Raw genomic sequence first — 8895 nt, 5'->3', positions numbered from 1 at the left:
TATAATAACAATGAAAAATTCTCAAATACGGCAAAAATTACCCAAATGTGACACAGAGACACAAAGTGAGCAAACGCTGTTAGAAAAACTGGTGCTGACAGACTTGCCTGAGGCAGGGTTGCCACAGACCTTCAATTTGTAAAAATCACAGTATCTGCAAAGTACAGTAAAGCAAGGCACAATAAAACGAGGTTCGCCTGTATTGTGAATATCTTCTTCTCGTCCGTGGGTTACCTGTTCACTCTCTAAATGATGACTGTGATGGAAAAAGTTCTTATTTTAATGTTGTCCAATGTACTACTCTCCTCTTGCATGATTAGTATTTCTGTGTACTAAGAAAATTTTGTACACCCCCAAAGTCATGAAGATATTATTTGTTTTCTTATAGAAACGTTCTCAGATAATTTGGGGTTGTTGTATTACTGCTGTTTGTTTTCACGTTTTCACAAATGGAATGTGGCTTGCTTGCACTCAGAGGCTCTCTCAGTAAAGGGAAAACAGAACCTCTGAATATACAACTAAGGCAGAAATGACTGCCTCATGTAAGTCTGGTGGGCCCACTGGAATGAGATGACCTGGGGCCAGGATGGAGCCAGGGATGATCCAAGAGGAGACCCCCATGCCCAACCTTCCTGCTAAGATGGGACGACATCTCCCTCTTAGCCCTGATCTATGCCACACTTTGGGGGTGATGTAACTGGTTATTAATTATTGTTGTTGTTAACAGGCAAGACTTGTACATTTGTACAAGACTTGTACAATTCAAGAGGCACAAAAGAGCCTCCATCCTTCCCACGTTCCCCGGCCATTAGTTCCCTCCCCCAGGGGTAGCCGCCATCTCTGTCCATGTCTTCCTTTCCCAGAGACAGCCCATGCGAACTCTGTGATGCAATTATTCAGTTTGATGTTTCCACGGAACACAGGCTTAAACTCAGTAAACAACAGCATGAGTATCTAAAGCCTCTCTAGCTACCTGTCAAAGCTCCAGAAGCAGGGGTCTTGTGGGGTTTTCTTTAGGCGGGGGCGGAGGGTAGGTATTTTTTCAAAGGAAAGAATGACAGGGCCATGGGGAAAGAGAGATAAATAAGGCAAGAGAGAGGGAATGAAAGGAGAGAGCCTGCTCTATAATAAAGCAATCCATCTGCCCAGCGCGCTCCAGCCGGGTTCCAGATTCTGAGCCCTCTGCTGGTACCCAGGGATCAGCCTGGACTTGGCTGGTGATGCGTGGAAGCCATCCGTCCACAGCTCAGGCCGGGACCTCCCCTGCTGCTTCAGTGGCTCTTCCTTACTTGTTCGCACTGTGCTCCTGGAAACCTTGGATTTGCCTGAAAATTCCTTTTTCTTTATTTTTTAAATATCATTATTGTATAGTCTGGAATCTCCTTACTCACAGTTTCATGAGAGGCTAGCCCTGCCTTGTGGGACCAAGATGAGAGCCTGCACGGAGCAGGGCGGAGATGGAAGGGAGATACAAAATGAAGCCACCTTTCCAATCACGGATATGTGAAAGCAGGGGAACATTTGGGGAGCAGCACCCCTGGGTTTTGTCACTGGGAAGTGTGCGAATGCAGGACCAGATCTAAGAGGAGCACGTATATGGGCTCATTCAGGCCAGTCCTGCATGTGCGCCAGCCCTGGACGTGCTCCTACCAAAGGCTGTGACCTCAGAGACAGCCACGAAAGGCCATCTTGCTCCCAGCTCTACTTCCGGTGGTCGTCAGTTCAGCTGGTGGAGGAAGCTTGCCCATACCCACCTCCCTTCCTGCCTGGAATGAGAGTCCCTGTGAGTAGACCACACCCCAGGCAGAGTCAGCATTTGCTGTGCCTTCACACAAAATAGATGGCATTCACTGCTCTGGTCATAGAGCAGAATCCAAGACCATAGAAGGCCTGGTCTTTGCCCTTCAGAGCTTACAGTATAACTAAATGGACCATAAAAGAGAGCAAAACAGGGCTTCCCTGGTGGCGCAGTGGTTGAGAGTCCGCCTGCCGATGCAGGGGACACGGGTTCGTGCCCCGGTCCGGGAAGATCCCACATGCCGCGGAGCGGCTGGGCCCGTGAGCCATGGCCGCTGAGCCTGCACGTCCGGAGCCTGTGCTCCGCAACAGGAGAGGCCACAACAGTGAGAGGCCCGCATACCACAAAAAAAAAAAAAGAGAGTAAAACAGATGACTTAACCACACTTTGATGATGGCAGAAAGAAATGCTACAAGACAGTTCATGACTAATTGGTAAATGAGCGGGAAAAGTATTCTTGCCATAGCTCTGTGGATGGAGCGGATAGCAAAGGGGAGCTGAGATGTGAGTTGTACCTTGGAGGGTGGATGAGTGGCAAACAGCACAGAGGAAGGTGACTGAGCCACATCAGAGAAAATTAGCAGGCACCCCAGAGCTCAGAGAACTGGTTCCCTGCCCACCCATATACAGTCAGGCCCTAACATCTGGGAGAAGCCGAGACCTTGCCCAAGGTCAAGAGTCGGAGCAGGCCAGGTAGCAGAGCTTCCGGTTCCCTGTGCTGGCCCCAACAATGCCCCCGCTTGCCCTTTCTGCTCAATCACCTACCCCTGCAGGAGCCTGAGAGGCAGTGGAAGGCAGGCCACCACCCTGGGTGGGGGGTGGCAGGAGGGGGGTGCAGCAAAGCCCTAGTGTGAACATCTGAGGTCCTCCCGCCCAGTTCCTCTTGGCCATCTGATGGCACCTCACCTTCTTCTCACTTGCCCATAGCTAAGTGGTATAAACTGCTTTTGCTGTTCCTTTTTTGTTCTTGTTCCCCCGCATTTTCAGGGAAAAAAAAAATCCCAAGACACAGAAGAAAATTGCCGCTAATGTCTCCTCCTCTCCCTGCACTAGAGCTGATGCTTATAAATATTGAAGAGCCAAGCTCCACCAAGCTCAGCGAGTCCCGTTGTCTGGTGGCTGTTCCCTCCCCTCCTCCGTCTCCTAGGGCAACACATCCCGGGAGGTAGAGGGAAAGACCATGCTCCAGGAGAGTCACGGAGGCAGGCAGGGGCTGCCTGAATGAGCTGGGTCACGACGACGGTGCAGGGGAGCCTGGTCTTACTGGGGGAGCTGGGAGCCCAGAGGGGGAGTGGCCAAAAAAGCTGCAGTCCCCACAGGGGCACAGGGGAGCCTGACCTCAGGGAGGTGGAGGCCAGGGACAGGGACCCTGAAAGGGAACTGGGGTTCTCTGGAAGACATGCGAGGTAACAAGTCACTAAAAATAAAAGGGCCCTGATGTAAAGAACAAAACAAAACTTGCTCACACGCACCACGCCCACCGACTCACAAGTGAGATCCTGAGCTCAGGACTCAGGGGGTGCCGATGAACTCTGCTATTCTAAAGCTTTGAGGGAGGACACCTCAATACCTGGGAATGGGGTGCTGAGCTGCTTGACACCCAGGGGTCCTTGACTCATATACCCAAACAGAGAAGCCAGAGCAGGACGGGGCCGTCAGGAGCCACGCCCTCCCCCATGCATAAGGATGGGATATGGATGGGTAGACCCATGGCTACTAGACCCTGGCAGCCCCTCACATGCATATCAGCAGTTTAACATAACTTTCTAATTATTCCACTCGTGCAAATTTTTCTGCTCAAAAAACTCAATGCCCTCCCCAGGCCCTCTCCAGAAGTGTTCCGGAGCCCAGCTGTGGCCGTCTGGACGGTAGCACATCCTTTTTTTTTTTTGCGGTACGCAGGCCTCTCACTGTTGCGGCCTCTCCCGTTGTGGAGCACAGGCCCTGGACGCGCAGGCTCAGCGGCCATAGCTCACGGGCCCAGCCGCTCCGCGGCATGTGGGATCTTCCCAGACCAGGGCACGAACCCGTGTCCCCCTTCATCGGCAGGCAGACTCTCAACCACTGTGCCACCAGGGAAGCCCCAGCACATCCTTTGAGGGTAGGTGTGGAGCTGTCAGGACACGCACTGTACACCAATAAATCAGTGGTCCCAGCCCTAGCTTGTGCCCACATTAGCTTGGCGTGGATTACCATATAAATTAGATTTTACTGCCATTTACAGTTTCCCCTTCCTAATTTCCCTTTTGTACTTCTCTCTGCGCCCGTGAACCTCTCTCTCAAAATTCTTCTATTTCTAGAGGAAAAGAAATCCTTTCTGTCTGGACTCCAAGTCCGCCCCACCCCCAGTTTTGCTTTACTCACCCGTCCGATCCAAAACGGTGATGCCTCTGGTTTGTGCCACAGACTTGATGTGAGTTAGCCTGACCTGTCATTCTCGATGCCTCTGTATTTTGTAAAGTACACCTGCAGTCTGCTTTAGCATTCACTGCCGACCTACCGAAGTCTATCTCCTCAGTGTGGATGGTCTTCTTGACACACACTGAACCGGTTTGGATGCTTTGTTCTATACAGACTCAGGTTACCTAGATGTAGGAATGATCAGTGGGCAGAAGGATTTTTGCCCTCTACCACCTTGGCCTCTCCAGCACTATGCCATCTCACTGCAGCAACTAGCAGTTGCTAGAACCTTCTCTGCTCTAAGGAAAGGAAAATGGCTCTGAGTTGCAGATGGGTGATTGGAGGCTGACACCAAGAGGCAAATGAGCAAGAAATACAATATAATGAACACAGGGCTCTGATGATTCCCACTCAATGTCTTATCTTTTCCAAGCTGCCAGGGGCTTTCATTTGCTCCCCTAAAGATTGAAAACTGTCACTCAGACTAAGGTCCACAATTCAACTCATAGAACAAACAAGGGGAGACTTTGCCCATCGCCTACCACCTACCTCTTTCCTATTTCATCAGCTAGAAGATGCTGAATATTGAGTCTGGGAACCAAGGTCCATGGAGGAGATTTCAGTCCCGATCAAAAGCATGGTGAGCTCTCAAATCAGCAGCTTTTTTATCTTGCTCCCTACGTGACAGCCAAATCAATGCTTCCCTTTTTGCAACAACTTTTACTCTGACTCTGATCAGTTCACAGCTGGTGGAGAGAGATATTTTTCTCCTAAAGCCATTTCCATGCTCTGGATTGGGGTTTCTTAGGAAAAGGAGGAGGAGACCCTGACTGCCTGTGGTCTTTCTGGTCTGGCTTCAGGAGGTATGATGGATGGTGAGGTCCCAGGGAAGCCACAGAACAAAAAGATCTCTAGAAACTGGAGGTTACTATACTCTAGGAGAGAGATTCACCTTCAAACAAGTGGAAGCAAAGAAAGGAGCTCGGAGAAGGAGCAGTAACTGAGTGTTCACCATGTGCAAGGTACTGGAAGGCAATGTACACATAGAGCAAGGACAGAATGTATTAATATATTAATTTACCACCTCTCTCATTCCTCAGCCTTCTGATCAACCAGACTTGCCTCTGATTACCCCCACCTCCACCTCCTGTGAACACACATACACTCTGAAGGAGAAATCTGCATCAAGATTCTCAGGTCTTCTGATGTAATTAGGAGAAGGGGTGGTTAGAATCAAAGACATTAGATACAGGGGGAAAGCAGGAGAGTTTAGCCCAAAAGATTAAGATCACATACACAATTTAAAAAACTAGAAAAGAAGGAGAAAGCCAGAGAGAGTGAGAAAAGCCTGAAGGAACATGGCTCGAGAGAGAGTTTGGGAGACTGGTGGGTAGGTTCCAAAGAGGCACGAGATAGACAAGAATAATGGGACAGAGGGTTGCAATGGGTTTGGGATTTGTATTTTCTTTAAGGTTCTTCAAGAGATGCAGGTGAAGTCTGGAATTCCTTTTCAGTTGCCATTTGGCTGGTTTCTTTTTTTCTTTCTTTTTTTTTAATTGAACTATAGTTGATTTACACTGGTGTGTTAGTTTCAGGTGTACAGCAAAGTGACATATATCTGACTATATACATCTTTTTCAGATTCTTTTCCATTATAGATTATTACAAGATATTGAATATAGTTCCCTGTGGTACACAGTAGGTCCTTGCCGTTTGACTGGTTTCTACCTGTACCTCTTTAAATGCAGTTCTAGACAAAGACAGTGCTATAAGGGTCCACAAGATCTACTCAGGTTGTATATCAAGACTCATTTTGAATCAAAAATGAAAAATTCAACTACACCTCAAATAACTATCCTAGACTTGAAAAAAAGAGCACAGAGCACAGCTTCTCCCTGCCTACTCAGCTACCAGAGTCACCCTGAAAGGGGGGAGGGGCAGGTGAGGCAGGTATCAACCCGATGGGCAGAGCAGTTGCCCAGAATAAATCTGAACTGATCAGGCATTGACATCCTCTTACTGCTCAAATACGATTCCAGTTTCTTAAGAAAGTCAATTTACTGAAGTTGGAATAAAGATGAATTTCTCAGCTTCATAGTGGATTTTTTTCTTTTTCTTCTTTTTTTTCTTTAAGTATTTTAGTTCAGTGTTCTCACATAGTGCCACCTGGTACATCCTGTGCCATACCCTCTGTTCTCCTGCAAATTGCAATGCTGGCTTCATCGTCATCTCCTTGATTTTTCTGACTTTGAGGTTGTACCGAATAGCCACAGGGGGTCTTGGGATTTATTTTGGTTATGGATACCTTTATCCTTTAATGAGATGAAGACACAGTTTTGTCTTCAGTCTATTGTTTGTACTTGACGCTTTAAAATAAAATTGTGGCATCTGACCCTTTTGGATCCAGTGAAGCTGGGATAATTATGAATTAAAAACAGTTTCAGGGCTTCCTTGGTGGCGCAGTGGTTGAGAATCTGCCTGCCGATGCAGGGGACACAGGTTAGTGCCCCGGTCTGGGAGGATCCCACATGCCGCGGAGCGGCTGGGCCCGTGAGCCATGGCCGCTGGGCCTGTGCGTCCGGAGCCTGTGCTCCGCAACGGGAGAGACCCCAACAGTGAGAGGCCCGTGTACTGCAAAAAAAAAAACCAAAAAAAACCCACAACAGTTTCATCCATGATACACAAAAATGGAAAAAAAAAAGCCAACTATAAAAGGACTTCTCTTTTACCTCAAGTTGCCCTGCCCTATTTTATCCCCACATCTTTTAAATGAAAAAGTCATACATAATGCAAAGGTGACAGAATTTTACAGTGAACATACATATACCTCACTAATTTCTTCCATTAACATTTTACCTGACTTGCATTATCATGTTTCTGTCCATCTATCCTCCCTGTATTCATCCATCAGCACACTTTATTTTTTATTTTACTACTTTTCTTTTTTTTTTTTTTTTTTGCGGTATGCGGGCCTCTCACTGTTGTGGCCTCCCCCGTTGCGGAGCACAGGCTCCGGACGCGCAGGCTCCGGACGCGCAGGCTCAGCGGCCATGGCCCACGGGCCCAGCCGCTCCGCGGCATATGGGATCCTCCCAGACCGGGGCACGAACCCGTATCCCCTGCATCGGCAGGCGGACTCTCAACCACTTGCGCCACCAGGGAGGCCCTACTTTTCTATTTTTTATTGAGATAAAATTTGACATATAACCTTGTGTAAGTTTAAGGTGTACAATATATTGATTTAGTATTTTATATATTGCAATACGATTACCACTACAGCATTAGCTAACATCTCCATCACATCATGTAATTATCATTTCTTTTTAGTGGCTGCAATATTAAGATCTAGTCTCTTAGCAACGTCGAAGTTTGTAATACAATATCGTTGCCAATAATCACTATGCTATGCATTACATCTCCAGAACTTATTTACCTAGTAGTTGCAAGTCTGTACCCTTAAATAACATCTCCCCAATTCCCCCAGCTCCCACCTCCATTCTACTCAATGTTTATATGAGATCAGTTATTTTTAGATTCCACATATAAGTGATACATACAGTTATCTGTCTTTCTCTGTCTGACTTACCTCACTTTGCATTGTGCCTTCAAGTTCTATCCATGTTATTGCAAAATGGCAGGATTTCCTTTTCTCATGGCTAAATAATGTTCCATTGTGTGTGTGTGTGTATGTGTGTGTGTGTGTGTGTGTGTGTATACTATCAATATATCTTCATTATCCATTCATCCATTGACAGATACCTTGGTTGTTTCTGCATCTTGCATAGTGTAAATAATGCTGCAATGAACATGGGAGTACAGATATCTAATTTGATATCCTGTTTTTATTTCTTTTGGGCATATACACAGAAGTAGAACTGCTGGATCATATGGTAGTTCTATGTTTAATTTTTTGAAGAAACTCCATACTGTTTTCCATAGTGGCTGAAACAAATTGCATTCCCACCAGCAGTGCATAAGAGAATGAAGAATGACTCAGTGGGGAAAGGATAGTTTCTTCAACAAATGGTGATGGAAAACCTGGATAACCATATGCAGAAAAATGAAATTGGGCCTCTAGCTTACACCACCCACAAAAATTCACTCGAAATGGATTAAAGACTTAAACACAAGGCCTGATAACATAAATCTTATTTTGCATGTGCAACTATAGAATAACTTCTCTAATTTCTCTTATTTTTGATGCATTTCAGAGTAAATTGCAGACTTCAATACAATTCTCCCTAAATACTTCAGCATAGATGTCATTAACTAGATTTCAAGATCTGTTACAGATTTCTTTTACTTTGAGGTAAAATTTACATGCAAGGAAATGCACAAATCTTAAGTGTACATTTGCTAAGTTCTGACAAATGAATACACCTTTTGTAACCCTAATCCATATCAAGGTATAGAACTTTGCCTTCACCCCAGAAAATTCTCTAATGCCCATTCCTCATCAATTCCCTCACTTCTACCCCTCAAGGCAACAACTGTCCCAATTTTTTTCTGCCATAGATTAGCTTAGTCTGTTCCAGGGCTTCATATAAATGAAAACATACTGTATACTCCCTTCCACTTTAATTGCAAAATAAACTAACCTCTAGCTCTCTTCAGTGTAGGGGGAAATTGGGCATTTTTCCTTGCATGGATCTAGAAAATGGGGACTTTGCTCATTTCTTTTTTTTTTTTTTTTTTTT

Source organism: Mesoplodon densirostris, chromosome 9, assembly GCF_025265405.1.
Source record: "Mesoplodon densirostris isolate mMesDen1 chromosome 9, mMesDen1 primary haplotype, whole genome shotgun sequence".
Lineage (NCBI taxonomy): Eukaryota > Metazoa > Chordata > Mammalia > Artiodactyla > Ziphiidae > Mesoplodon > Mesoplodon densirostris.
Note: the sequence above shows the minus strand (reverse complement) of the source record.